The sequence below is a fragment of the Rutidosis leptorrhynchoides genome, chromosome 1 (genome assembly GCF_046630445.1).
Source record: "Rutidosis leptorrhynchoides isolate AG116_Rl617_1_P2 chromosome 1, CSIRO_AGI_Rlap_v1, whole genome shotgun sequence".
Lineage (NCBI taxonomy): Eukaryota > Viridiplantae > Streptophyta > Magnoliopsida > Asterales > Asteraceae > Rutidosis > Rutidosis leptorrhynchoides.
The window spans coordinates 459,382,756-459,390,224 of record NC_092333.1 but is presented as its reverse complement, the minus strand read 5'-3'; the positions used below and the strand labels follow the sequence as shown (position 1 = coordinate 459,390,224).

The 7,469-nt window shown below is 31.8% G+C and overlaps 1 long non-coding RNA gene across 1 annotated transcript; it reads left to right on the top strand.

Moving 5' to 3' along the window:
• Positions 1-1,969: 1,969 nt before the first annotated feature.
• On the top strand, positions 1,970-4,778 carry LOC139874096 (uncharacterized). Its single transcript, XR_011767806.1, has 2 exons — positions 1,970-3,290; positions 3,380-4,778. It is a non-coding gene; the product is annotated as an uncharacterized lncRNA (long non-coding RNA).
• Positions 4,779-7,469: the final 2,691 nt, after the last annotated feature.

Here is a 7,469-nt window from a genome sequence, read left to right as displayed (position 1 = left end):
GCTATGAAAAGAGAAGCTAGTTGAACTAGCTTATAAAAATAAGCTCCTAGGCTTCCTAGCTTATGAAGTTAAAAATCACATATCTGACCCTTATTTAATTATCTATCATATATATCATATATGTTGTTATCCATTTTAGTCATTTTACAACAATAAGCTTTAGCTCCAGCTACTTTTCACCAAACACTTGTTAAAAAATAAACTCTGGCTTCCAACTTTAAAAATAAGCTCCAGCTACCAGCTCCAGCTAGTAATGCCATACACACCCTTAAAGGAATTATTATTTTAAAAAGTGTGAAATTAGATTTATATTGTCCAACTTATTAACGACCGATAGTTAAATTTAGCAAGAGAAATATTACAATAACTATGAAATAGGAGTCAAACTAATAACATCAAGCCAATAAAGTCACAATATCAACTAGATACTAATTTTAAAAGCAAATGACTCAAAAGGGTAACATAAGTGTTTAAAATTACCATTCAAGATACTATAGGGGCGTTTGGTTCGTGGGATTTGTGGGATTTGGAGGAATTTGCATTTCAAATCCCATGAAATCTCATGTTTGGTTGGAGGATTTGGTTCGTGGGATTTGCATTTCAAATCCCTTAAAATCCCATAGATGAAGGATTTGAAAATCCTTTGTATACATGAAGGATTTGAAATCCCATGTTCTATGATTTTACGTTTACGATTTATGTTTCACGTTCACGCTTCGGGTCGCATTTCGGGTTTGCGTTTCGGGTTCGCTTTTCGGGTTCGCATTTTGGGTTCGCTTTTCGGGTTCCCGTTTTGGGTTCGCGTTTCGGGTTCTCGTTTCAGGTTACATTTCGGGTTCGAGTTTCGGGTTTGAGTTTCGGGTTTGAGTTTCGGGTTCACGTTTCGGGTTCACATTTCGGATACGTGATTCGGGCTCGCGTTTCGGGTTAGCGTTTCGGGTTCGCATTTCGGGTTTGAGTTTCGGGTTCACATTTCGGATAAGTGATTCGGGCTCGCGTTTCAGGTTCGCGTTTCGGGTTCGCGTTTCGGGTTAGCGTTTTGGGTTCGCATTTCGTTGTCCATTTCGGGTTCGCATATCACGGTCGCATTCTCGTTTTGGATTCTCGTTTCGATTTCGGGTTTTTGTTTTGCGATCGCGTTCCCGTTTCGGGTTCGCATTACAAATTATGAGATTTAAAAACCTCGAACCAAACAGAAGATTAGATTTCAAATCCCAGAATTTTAAATATTGTGGGATTTCAAATCACATGGGATTTCAAATCCTGGGCATTGAAATCCTTGAACCAAACGCCCCCTATGACTTTTCTCTGATATCCTAAAAGGATTATATATCTTTATTCATTCCAAATTTTTTTTTATTATCTTATAAAATGTAAAATTGGAGTAATATTTTTCAACTTATTAACGACTGATAGTTGAATTGCGTTAACTGCTCACATTTCGACAAACTTTGTTACATGGATGGTCCCTTAAATTAAAAAAATTTAAAATAGGAAAAATATAACTCTAAAATAATAATAAAAAACAAAAGAAATGAAAAAACAAAAAAAGTAAAAGAAGAAAAAAATAAAATAAAATAAAAATTACTTCTAAGATTAGTGTCATCACCTCCAACACTATCGCCCTCATCTCCGTCCTTGAGGACACAAAGGCACCCCTTACCGGCCGTTAGTCACTTCCCCTTATGTTCGTGCTTTAGTTCTTGAAGACGAGAAATATAAACATATATTAATTTAATTTTAGCTTTAATATATATATATATATATATATATATATATATATATATATATATATATATCTTACTACTACAAGAACTATTTTTTCACGAGCATTCTCAATGAGTGACACGTGTAGGCTCCTCACTCGACCAAACAATCCTTCTCAATTTGTTACTTACGGAAAAAAAATGTCAAACACCTACCTACTTGTATGCTTGTTATGAATAGACACGTGCCTTAAACACTGATGGATCACTGACTTCTTATTCGACCAACAACATGAAACTTACCACCATCATCTTTCTTTCAATCCTTAGTTAGCTGCCACGTTTTGTCTTCTCACAAGGCAGGTAGCTGTGTGTATTGTTTACATCTTCAAAGGTGAGTAATTTCCTTATCTGCCTCTAGATCCAAAAATCATCTTCCAACTTTTGCAAAGAAAAAACCAACAACAAAAAAGGTTTATCTTCTTTGATTTATACACACAACCACAATTCTTATAAAAGATCATCATCTCACACCTGTGTTTCTGTTATGCCACGTAATGCTTCATGATTCATATGGTCCTTCTACAATTTTTGCCTAATTGATATAGAGCTTTTCACTATTGTTTTGACGGACGACGAAGCTGAATTGCCGTCTCTCTTTCAACCATAGGTTTGTTAGGTGCGTTCTTCAATTAAACACTTTATCATCCATCCGCCTTTGTTTAATATTTTCCCGACATGACGATTTATAGATTTTGATAATAAACCCTTCTTTTTAAAGTGTTTTGGTGCATATAATATTTGATCACCTATTGAAGGTCTTGAAGGCCTTGAAGGCGGTGCTTAGTGCTTATGAAGACGTTTTAAGGTAAGCATCAATAGCTGACATAATTTTAAGAAATTAGTGTTTATTTTTGGTGCTCACCAACTGTTTGATGTTTTGCCTGTGAGAGTTAAGCGAATGGTTAGCTTTAGATGACATGCTAAGCTCTGCTTTTGAAGTAAATTTCTACTTTAGCTACCTAATAAGTTTACTACTATAGCAAATTAGTTTGGCTTTAGTTCGACACCATTATGGTCTAAGTGTAGTTATAATCGCGACTTATATCATTAAATTATAATATATATTGTTATTTGTTTTATCACTATGTTTTGACAATATACAATTCTTATTGTGATTGAATGGAGCAATCGGGACTATAAAGATCAAAGAGCTATATGGTTTTCCTCTTCGAATCGAATAAGTTGCTTTTTTATATGCATTTCAGCCTTAGAACTTAGCACTTTGTAATCAAGGATGATTAACTTAATATACTGAAGTAATATCACATGTGTATCCTTTCAAAAAAATCATATTAAACTAATAATTGTTCATTTTGATGTTAAGGATCAAGCACTATTAAGTCAGAAGTCGAGAACATCATTTGATTTGAAGAAAACTGGGACGTGCCATACTTTTGACGATTGGATTATTTTTATTACTAACATTAAAGCAATACTTGTGACGTTGTAGAAACACATTTGTCAAGCCCACTTTCAACCTCACTAAGATGGAATGACATCACATCCAATCTGATTCTAATAGTACTTCTTCTCTTCCCTTTACTTTTGTTAATGTTAACATCAAAACCTTTTTTTTTAAGGATTATCATTTATCATTTACTATTCTGCAGGCTCATACACAACTTTTTATTTTTAGATCCCATGAGTGACACGCGACACCTTCTCATCGGCTGACGAAACAATATCAGTCATTTGAATCGGGTGTTCGTTCATCTTATTCACGTGCCCGTGCTATGTGGATTAGGAAAAACTCTCCCCGAAACTTATAGCAGCTGCTTTTTGTTTCTTTCATATTAGTTGACACGTCAGCTTCTTCAATTGATAACTCTGTCACCTGTAGCTGTGATTCACCTTCTTTGATGTCCATTTATCTTTTAACGATTTACTTTCAATGACCATTCTTACCCATATCGTTCTTAAGTGCAAATCGTCTGGTCATTTTGATACGTCAACCATTATCATCAACAACACTGACAAATACGATGGTTACGATGGTGATTTAACGATTAAAAGGATCGGAGTGGATGTGAATGTGAAACTACACAATTTATAGGTGTGTTTTTTTCGCTGCAATTTGTTTTTTATGCCTTTTTAAAAAAAAAAAAAAAAAAAAAATTCAGATTCAGTTTTTCCAATTTTCAACTTTATGGAATGCAATTAATGAAAAGAACCAGCCATTTTTTGTGCTAATCTTTTAATAGATACAATTCAGACAGCTCGGCTCAGGTTACTTGTTTTTACAGGTTTCATCTATTGAATTTCATGACTTTATTTGAATTTGTACTCAATGTTGTTTATGGTAATTTCAGGTTTAAAATCGGGTTCATATCACTGATTTTGGTTAGAAATAAATTCGAACCTTCTAGGTTTCTGTGTGTGTGCTTCTTACTAATATGGCTTCTATAATTGCAGTGACATTCGGCTAACCAATAGCAAATATGATGTACAGAATTTTACTTGTTTCAATTATAAGCACCAAGGTTTGTTGGTTTGGGTTTAACTTTTTGATATAATAATTATTTCATTCATGACACTTTAGGCATATATAACTATTCATCTTATACAATACCTATACTAAAACTATCAACAATATTACCATCAAGGTTTTCAACAATTTAAATTGGTAAAAGTGTGGCACGTTATATTTCGTGATCCCGTAGTTGCTTTTTATGGCAGTTGGCTTTAGTGCCAACTATCATCATCTTGTAGCTATTGTCATGTTATTTGATTCAGTATCTCACCTTTGACTCTATTAATTTGCAGCTCTAACTTTGAAAGAGTTTGATTTTTTCGAATACTCCAGTTTACAATTTGTACGTGAAAAGATACATGTTTGTAGATACATATTCAAGTCTTTTTTTGAGGAATTGAATGGGAGCCAAGAAAAGATGAACGAACATGACAGTTGTGGTTTTTTCCCGACCATTCTTTCTGTAATCTTGGTCGATCGTTCAGATGCATTTTTTATAATGTAGTTTCTAAAGATGGAATAAATTATATTTGTTTCTTGCTTTTTTTTTTTTTTTTTTTCTAATCTTTTCTGTTCATCATAGATGTAAGTGATTTACTACAGCCATTCTTGAGCCATTCTTGTTAAGAAAGTTCTTCGGTTAATTCTATTGAGTTGTTACAAAATCGAGCAGTTTCATGTGCCGTGCATTATGCACAGCGAAGACCACACCAGTATATATATATGTATGTATGTATGTATGTATGTATATATATATATATATATATATATATATATATATATATATATATATATATATATATATATATACATATATATATATATATATAACTAATTAATATAGTGGGTGTCAGTTTTATAGGAAGTATATGTTGTAGATGACCCTGATTCAGTTTTCATTTTGTCCTTGGTGGAATTTTGAGGAGATACTAACATACTAAGGATGACAATGATCACTTGATCCGATGGATATTCATCCGATCCACCCATTTCGTAATGAATATAGAAGATTTAAATAGATGAAAAAATCGGATATGGATGTGAATGTGGATGTGAATTATTAGGAGATCAGACCTAGATGAAAATATTACATCCGTTGATATACCCATTAAATATAGATATATGAATATACACTTAATTGTCCATTTGTCCGTAAAAATATATACCATATTTTATCAAAGTGTTAATGAATATATACAACTTGTGAAAATAGGATAACGTGAATATTGTTATAAAAGTCAATATTGGATGCTAATTTTATTATTATTATAGATAGATATTGTATAGTAGATTTTTTTGAGTATAAATATGTGTGTTATGAGTTCATAATTCACACACTTCAAACATATATAAAACACATACTTCTCTCATATTCTCTCTATATACTTATTAGTCTACAGTCAAGAATCAGGCCACTAAAGAACCAGGCCACTAAAGGTAGTTATAAGCCTACTGAATTATAACACGTTATCAGCACGAAGTGCTCCGTATAATCAAGGTTTATCTAAGCAAGCACACGTCACTAATCAAGGTAAGAAATTGTTTAACTTTTATTAACTTCACTAACATTTATATTTATGTTATTTAAGTTATATATGGTCGGTTATACCGCCTGAATTATATTTCTATAATCTAACTTTTATAAACTTCACTAACATTTATATTTATGTTATTTAAGTTATATATGGTCGGTATATACCGCCTGAATTATATTTCTGTAATCTAACTTTTATTAACTTCACTAACATTTATATTTATGTTATTTAAGTTATATATGGTCGGTTATACCGCCTGAATTATATTTTCTGTAATCTAACTCTTATTAACTTCACTAACATTTATATTTATGTTATCTAACATTTATGATTACTTATGCAATTAATCAAAATTTATTTCATGCATACTAATGTTTATTCTTAAATTTATTGTTTATGCATAATATGTTTATTCTCTTAATCTTCGTATTTATACTAAACGTATTTATACTAAATGTATTTTATAGTAATCATATTTATACTAATAAAATTCTTTTATTAAAATTATTTTAATACAACGGCAACATAACGATCGTTAACATTAATTAACGACGTTACAACGGTCATATATACATAATGGTTGTTAACGTCGATTGACGACGTTACAACGACTATATTTTTAAAATATAAATTAAACATCCCCGTTTTCACATTTTCACAAATCAATCTTCATTTTCTCAAATTACTACTCTCCAAATTTTTTTATTAAAAGATGATTAACTCAATGATGATTTTTCCTACTGTATTGGTCATAATAGCTATCATCCTTGTTGCTTGTACACCACTAGATGAACCTATATTCTATCCTTCCCTTATGGTTTTATTATTTGTAATCATACCATTATTCCTTTGTTTGCTACTTATGAATCTAAACTAATTCTAATTTCATGTTGTTATTTGTCTATGGAAAAAAATTGATTATGATTATGATTATGATTTATGTTGTTCATCTTTCTGAAAATAGAAAATGTCAAACTTATCAAAGCTTGAGTTTGATGCCTTAGACGTATCGGGAACAAACTACACATCATGGGTTATGGACGTAGAAATAAATCTTGAATCATTGGGTATTCTAGAAACTTTAAAAGAAAACAATACTTGTTCTGATCAAGATAAATTAAAATCAATTGCTTTTATTCGCAAACATATTGATACCACCTTAAAACATATGTTTCTCACTATCAAAGATCCACATGTTTTATGGGAAAGTATCAAGAGTAGATTCGATAATCAAAAGGAAATATTACTCCCAGCTGCGAGGGAAGAATGGAGAAATCTAAGGTTCCAAGATTTCAAAAAGGTAAGTGAATACAGCTCGGCCATGTTCAAGATCCGTTCAAAGCTTCAATTCTGTGGTCAAGAAATAAGTGATGCTGATATGATGGAGAAAACTTTCTTCACAATGCATTCTGCAAACATAACTGTGCAAGAAAATTTAAGATTGCAGAATTATAAAACTTTTTCCAAACTTCAAACTTATCTCTTAGTTGCAGAAGTTAATAAAGAATTACTGATGAAAAATCAAGAATCTCGTCCTACCGGTGCGCTAGCATTTCCTGAAGCTAATGCTATTAACAATAATAATAATAAAAGAAGAAATGCACATGGACGAGGGCGTGGACAAAGTAGTGGCCATATTGGCCAAAACCATCATCATGGAAATTACCATAACAATAATAAAAATCATAACTATGT